Raw genomic sequence first — 8216 nt, 5'->3', positions numbered from 1 at the left:
TTCTATGTATTTTGGACCGGAGGTATGACTCAAGTGGTAGGGTACCTGCCTAGCAAGCACAAGGTCCTGAGTTCAAAAGACATCCATTTGTTCACATTTTAACATCTCTATAATCAAAGTACAGCCTACAATTGATGGCATATAGTAGTTTAATCATCATAGTGTTTGTTGTGATTATCAATATCTCGGTGGCTTTCAATGACACCTGTTTTTCGTACACATTAAGGGAGAACTGTTGATTGGCTGTAGCTCCACGGGCTTTTTCTGTGGTTGATTCTGCATCACTCTGCTCAGCTCCGCATGTTATTCTAGAGCACAGGTAGAAGGACTAGCCACAATCTGGGACTATTTTAAGAAGGCGCAAAAGCAGATTCAAATCTTGCAAACACATGCAAAGCTGCGTGGATATGGTATTTGGCACATCCACTCACATTCAATTGGGGAAAGCAAGTCACATGGCCAGGCCTGACAATGGAGTGCAGATGTGTGCTCTAGCCACTGTGAGGCTGGGAAAGGGTGTGGGGACAGAAATTGGGAACAATAACAAAATCTACCATGGCAGCATTTTTCTTTTTCTCATACCTAAAAAAACAATGGTATGTTTCACAATAGTTGGCATCTTGGAGTCCATGTAAGAAACTATATTATGGTTTAAGAGACGTAATAAGAGACATAAGAGACATATGTAGACATAATATTTTTATGAGCTACTTATTTTTTTCTAAGTTGAGTTTTAAAAACAAAAAGCAGAGATTTACTTATTGTTTCTTCGGGGGATCATTTTTTTCCTCCTTAGGTCAGAACACTTAATAATGGAGGTAAAATAAACTTAGTGACATACTATTGTTAGCTCTTAGTTAAGTCATTATTGCTAACTAATTTTATGGGTAAAGGAGGCTGAATTATGAGAAAGTGATTCAAAGACTGGGTTCATGGCATTGTTAATTACTAGCTCATTATTTATTTATTTATTCATACCATAGATACTTCTATTATGTGCCCATGCTTTCTTGGCACTGGAGATCCAGTAGGAAATAGGGCAGCCAATGTTCTTGATCTTAGGGATATTACTCCAATGGAGAATTACAGCTAATAGACAGATAAATGAGAAAAATTCAGATATAGATGACAGCCATGAGGAAGAGCTCACGAATCTAAGGTAGAGAGCTGAGGGTACTTTAGATGGAATAGTAAAACAATAGCAAGAAGTCAGCCATGCAAAAGGGAACACGTGGATGCCAAACAGAGAGACAACAGGTACAAAGGCCTCAAGATAGTGAGACAGAAGAAAGAAGACCAATGTGGCTAGAACGCGGTGAAAAGAAGCTGGGTATCAGCTAAATCAAAGGATGGAAGCTGGGCATCATGGCATACACTTGTAATCCCATTCAGGAGGCTGTGGCAGGAGAATCACAAGTTTGAGGCCAATCTGGAGTATATAGTGAAAAATCCCCCCAAAATAAATAAAAATAAAGTAAAGGTCTGGCTTTTGTAATAAAGAGACCTCAAAGCATAGTGGCTTATATACAATATAGAGCCTTGTATCTTGCTCATTTAAAAGATCAGATACACAAACCTGGCTTGATGGTGTTGAGGGCCCAGGCCCTTTCTATCTTTGTGCTTTGTCATTGTCACTGTGACTTCCATCTTGTGGCTTGAGATGCTACTCCAGCTTCCATTCTGTTACTACCATGCTGGTATGGCAGTCACAGGAAAGAGGGGAAGTGAAGTGGAAGGTGCATCCCTTCTACTTCAAGACACAACTTAGAATTTGCACACATCATTCTGCTCACGATCCACCAGAACTTTGTCAGAAGGTCACACGTAGCTGTGAGGGAGGCTAGGAAACGTACTCATTAGCTTGGAGTCACATAACTGGATGAACTTTGCTTACTCAATTTCTAATCACAAAAGAGTTAGGAGTTGCTAAGGGATAACTAATAGTCTCTTCCACAAAATGAGCAATAAAGTTAGGGATCTAGGCATGTGATGTGACTATGGTAAGGCCTTGCAGACCATGGCAAAAAGTTTGGATATATTGTAAGTAAGTGTATTAGTTATCTATTGTTGCTTTATAAACTTCTCTCTAAATGTTGCCACTTAAAATCAACATTTATTACCTCATTGATTCTGTGGGTCAGGAATGCATAGAGTAGTTCTGCCTCAAGGCCTTTCAGGTCATTGAAGTCAATCATTGACCTGGGCTGTAATCATTTTAAGACTTGACTAGGGTTGGAGGATCTGTTCCTAAGATAGCTTATTTACGTGCTTATTGGTATAAGGCTCAGTTCCTTGCTGGCTGACGGTGGGACCTTCAGTTCCTTGTCATATGCATCTCTCTGAAAGGGTTGCTTGAGTGTTGCCAGGACATGGCACCTGACTTCCTCCGAGGAAGTGGCTCAAGGAAAGACAACAAGATGGAAACCACAATTCCTTTTCTCCCTAACCTGAACATCGCACACCATCACCTTTGCCATATTTTATTTCTTAGATATGAGTCACTAAATAGGGCCCATTATTAAATGGAGAAGAATCAGGCTCTACCTTTTCAAGGGAAGAGTGTCTGTTTTATATTTGAAAGACTTGTTTGGCTTCTTCATGGAAAATATATTGCACAGGGGCAGGAAGGGAAGCAGGGAGCACAGGTGCTTTCGGTAGTTAATGAATGTGTTTAAGACTAGTGTGGAATTAGAGAGAAATGGTGAGATTCAGGATATATCTCAGAGGCAGAGCAGAAAGGACCTCACTGATCTCATGTTATTGGGTGTCATTTTATTTCATATCCTCAATGGCCGTACTTTCTCAAACTGACTGATTATGGATTATTTACCTGAATATGGATTATTTATCTTCATTTCCAGACAATCTAATTCAATAGGTTTAGGATGAGGAGATGATAAATAAAAACTGGAAATCACTATTCAATGAGCTAATAGAAATGCAATTATTGCTGCTTTTATAGGATGAGATGGTTATTGTATAATAGGCTCTACCAAATATTAATTTATTCACCATCCCCATGTTGAATCAGATAATAATTCCTCTGGATTCTATGTAAGGTGATATCGGGGGAAAATCCCTCCTAACCATTATTGTACTAGTCTAAGCCCTCCCTTGTTACCCTGTAACTACTGCAGCCCTCTTGCGTAATTCCTACCTTTGATCTCTTCTGCCTTTCCCATTGTAAGGCTGATCTTCCCATCCCACATTTGAGATCTTATAGCTCCTGTGTTTTATTTTATTTATTTTTCTGTGGTGTTGTGGATCAATCCAGGGCTTTGCACATGCTAAGCAAGCACTCTACCCCTGAGCTACATCCCAGTCGTCACTGCTACATTTTAAAAGATTCACTAGCTTGGAGGACTTCCAGAAAAATGTTCGTGTTCTTTTAGCATGCTATTTGAGTCCATTGACAGCCTGGTCCTATCCTACCCTTAGAGTGACCTCATAGCTTTCTTTAACACATTCATGACAGGCACACCAAATTATTCCCCCTTCCTTTAATTCTGTGTACACTTTCACATCTTGACCCCTTTCTTCATTTTGTTCTTTCTCCTAAAATGTTCTTTCTCCTCCCTCCTAACCTGGCAATAACCTACTCATCATCCTTCAAGGCCCAACTGAGATGGTCACCACCTCTATCCCTTACTCAGAACTAGTCATCTGCTTTTGAAAATTCCCATCTCACTTTTAAGTGATACCACTTATGTTTATGTTCACAGTGCCTAGTCATGTAACTGTATTTAATGAGCTCCAAGTAAAATGCTTGTTGAAGTGGACAAAAAAATCCTCTACTTTTTTATACGACAATTTTTATACCATGGAGAAAGCAAAAGGCAAGCTCTCAAACAGAAGTTTGATTAATGAAATGTACACAGAATGCACAGCTTAGGCTCTGTACACACTTAGCCCAGTCCACATCCACCATGCTTGACAACCCCACATAAGGCGGCATTAGTAATTCTGAGGCATTGCAGCATCTTCACAATCCAAATATGTTATTAAGAATTTCAGTTGCAAGACCTGAAATATAAAGATTTGTAGATTTTTTTAAAGGCTTAATCCCAGCCAGTTAGAAATTTAACAAGACCATTTCATTCTCTAAATAGCCTCATTAATTGATGCTTAGCATATGGGTTTCCAAATTTGCCTTTTAAAGTTTGCATTTAGAGATTGCAAATATATCTATTAGGATGAGTTTCTAGGTCAGTAAGGTTTTGATTTGTAATATTTAATGCTTGCATAATTCAAACTTTGCCTGACTTATCAAATTATTTCACAGATCTACATTTACTTTCTGAGTGGAATAATTTGCTGCAAAGAGGGTACAGTGGATAATCTGGAAAGGCATTACAATTCTCCTGTGTCCTTACCTTTGGAGTAATTCTAGTTGAGTCTGATCTTATTGAGATATAGGACTTCATCTTCTACTGTGGAATCCAGAGTTCAAATCTCATTCTCCCCACACCCTGGCTATAGAGCAAGGTCCTAGCACCTGGCAGTGCCCCCTACCCACCAAACCTGTGTCCCCTGAAATAAAGAAATAGCTCCAGAAATAGCTCCAAGGACCACTATTCTATTCTCTATTTCTTCGAGATCAACTTTTAGCTCCCACTTATAAATAAGAACATGCAGTATTTTCTTTCTGCACCTGATTTATTTCATTTAACATAATGTTCTCCATTCCTATCCATATTGCTGCAAATGCAGAATTTCACTCTTTACATGGCTTAATGATACTCTGTTGCATGTATGCGTGTGTGTATATATCACTTTTTAAAATTCACTCATCAGTTGATGGACCCCTAGATTGAATCCATATCTTGGCTATTGTGAATAGTAAGTAAGAATGTCCCTTTGCTATGGTGGCTTTAGGTCATTTGGATATATACCCAGGAGTGGATTGTTCTAGTTTTTTTTGTTTATTTGTTTGTTTCAAACAGAACTTATTATTGCACAAGCAAAAATCCTGGCCAATACCATCAATATTCAAAGGGAGCAGAGAGCGTTTCTGTATTCTGTAGTCAGGTTGCTGGGTCACTCAACAGGTATATGTCCTCCTGCAAGTGCATAATCACTTTAACCTTTCATTTGTCTGTCTGTAAATGGAACCATAGTCATTAATTGTGTCATGAAGTCATAGAGAGGATTGAATAAAGTAATCACTATGAAGTACTTAGTACAGTCCCTTGTAGCATAAAGAAGTACTGACAAATAGGTTTTGTTACTAAAATTCTACATAATTACCAATGTTTTCTGGTCACAAACATGCTGTATTGCTCTCCACATGAAAAGAGCACCCCGGTGGGTTCTCTGTGTGCAGAGTTGCACTTCATTTACTCCTCAGGCTGGATTGGTTTTTTTGTTTTGCTTTATATTCCAGTTTAGGACTTCAGCACCTTCCCACATTGCATATCCTGAGATTTTCTTTCGAGGTGCAACCTCCACATCACTGTACTTGGATTCCTCTCCTCTATCTGTCTTACCAGCTGCTGGTGAAAGGGCAGAACTGGTTGAAGCAAGAGTCCTCCTTCAGTGCCTGGGATACAGACTTAGTAGTGTTAATGTAATTTAAAAAAAAAGTATACAGCCTATATCCCACAACTTATTATGGAATCCTTACTTTATCTACTTAGTTTTTGATAGATTTTTTTTCTTCCACTGAAATGTATATGTCTTTTCATAGTTAAACTGCAGAATCTTTTCTACTTAACTTCCTCCCTCTAGGATGTAATAAAAAGACAACTTATGGCCCAACAGCACATTGGAGACAAATTTTCTGTGATAGAAAAATGGCTTTTTTACTACATGTAATGTTTCTCAAAGGAGGTAGGTCAAAACATAGATATCAATTCTCTGCAACCATTTAATGAATCCCCTATTTGGCTGGAGAATATTAACAGGTAGTTTGTTATTTTTGAAAAGTTGAGTATTTTTCTGGCTGTTTTAATTTCCATAACAGTCATTTATAAATTAGAATAAAGAAGAAATGATATTTGCCATTTCTGCCTGATGAATTTTCCCCCAAAAGTGTTCAAAGGGCTGAGCAAAGAAGAGCAGTGATGTATACGTCAAAGTCTGTGTGGGAGTCCACAGACTGGGGACTTTTATCCTAGACTTGGTACGTCCTGGTGGGACCCCTGCTTCTCTGCTCTTTCCTATGGCGTGAAATGGGGACATTAATACTGTCAAGGTTGGTCATGAAAAATAAATGACACAATGTATGCAAAATACTTGGCCCACGGAAGGAATTCAACATTGGATAATTGATATTATAGCTCAAAAACATATGATTGTGAAAGAATTAATAATTTTAATAGCATTTGATTATCTATCTAAAGGAAAGGTACTATTCTTTTCTCATATAACTATAAATCAAATAAACAGTCTTGGTTTCATCAATGGATATCATTAGCAAGGCAATGGTACTTCAAGATAACACAGATATGAGTTAAGGTTTATATTTACCAGATTTTGTTTTCAGTGCTGGAGGTCAAACCCACAGCTTTGCATATACTAGGCAAGCACCCTACCACCAAGCTACATCCACAGCCAAGATGTATTCTGTATATATTATATACAGAATATATTAATTAATATATTCTGTATCTTTGTTGTGGTTGTTCTTGTTGTTTTCTGTTTTGCATTGAGACTATGTTTTACTATGTAGCTCAGGCTGGCCTCCAACTCACAACCCTCCTGCCTCAGCCTTCCAAGTGTTGTTATTACAGCTTACCCTGCTTGTTCTATATTTAAATTTATCTTATTATGATTTCTTTGGGGCCATAAACTATTTTTATTTTGATGATACTATTTATATAGAAAATAACTAAGGAGATAACACCCCAAATTTACTTAAGGAAACATAAGACTCCATTTAAAAAATGATATGACCAACCTACTTTATAACTCTGAAAGAGAAAATACCATCTTTTAAATTGTTTAGGACAAATTTGAGTTATAGGGTAAATATGTGTGAGAGATGTGTCATTATAAAACCTCAGACATTTACTAAATGTCTTTATTTTTGAACTTCTTTATTTTTTTGAACTCATTTTATAGAACTCAATCTGTACTTCACAAGATTACTTGTGGAGGTAGAAATGAAATTTCCAGGTAGTGTCAATTGGTGTGAATTTCTCTTGAGTCCATTCTTTATGCTTTCCTAATGAGTCTGACCCCTGAATTGGGCTGGGTGGGTGGGTGGCATTTACTCCTTAGCCATGTCCTCTCTTTAGCTAGCATCCTTTGAGATGCAAGTCCTCTTGGAGCCTCTCAATATTTAGGTTGCAGGACTACTCCAATTCCATAGTCTCTGAGAGTCACATCTCTTCCACTTTCAGTCACACAAGAAACACACATATTATGGTGGGTGGAGAGTATTTACAGCCACCCCAGACCTTCTAGACCTTCTGTCCATGTTCTTCTATGCCTGCTCCCATGTGTAGATCTGTGGCTTGTTGAGCTGGCGTATTCTATAAGGCTTGCTGCTGTTCTGGGTTCATTCTTGCAAGGTAGATAGAAACCACTCCTGCTTTCTGCCCTCTACGTGCAGATTCTCCCAAACTTAGCAAGTATTCTAGTTGTTCCTCCCACCCTCTGGACACTGGGACCTGGTTGGAAAGCTACAGGGAAGCTGTAAGGGCTGGGGATGTGGTTCTGTGTAGAGTGCTTCTCTAGCATGACAGGGTCCTGGGTTTGAACTCAAGCACTGCAAGAAAACAAAAACATTAAAAAAAAAAAAGTGCTTTCCCATATCCAGGCTTCTTTGCTCATCTGCTTCTTTTTTCCCCCAACGTCATGGAATTTCGAGCTTCTTTCTGGATTGGGAAAGCTCCCTTTGGCTTATCATTTCTTTTTCAAAATCTACTTTTTAATCTGAATCCTTTATGTCATTGAGCCTTGATTCTCAAAATATGGGCTTTTCACCCTCAAAAATGTTTTTTCTCAAACTACTGTTTCTACCTTGGATTTCATAAATCCATTTCAAACTGCAAAAGTCATGGGCGGCTCATGTTTATCTGTGAATTTCTTTTATAGTATCCTTACCCTGAAGCAATGGATGTCAAAATCTAATTTGAATGAAAGAATGCATGGGCTATAAAGGACTAGTGGGCACAAACAAAATAAAACATTTTTTAATATATCAAAATGTTATCTTGCCACAAATAGGATCTTCCCTACACCTAGTTTTTGATCTAGTTTCTCCTTAGTTG

This window comes from Castor canadensis, chromosome 1 (assembly GCF_047511655.1).
Source record: "Castor canadensis chromosome 1, mCasCan1.hap1v2, whole genome shotgun sequence".
NCBI lineage: Eukaryota > Metazoa > Chordata > Mammalia > Rodentia > Castoridae > Castor > Castor canadensis.
Note: the sequence above shows the minus strand (reverse complement) of the source record.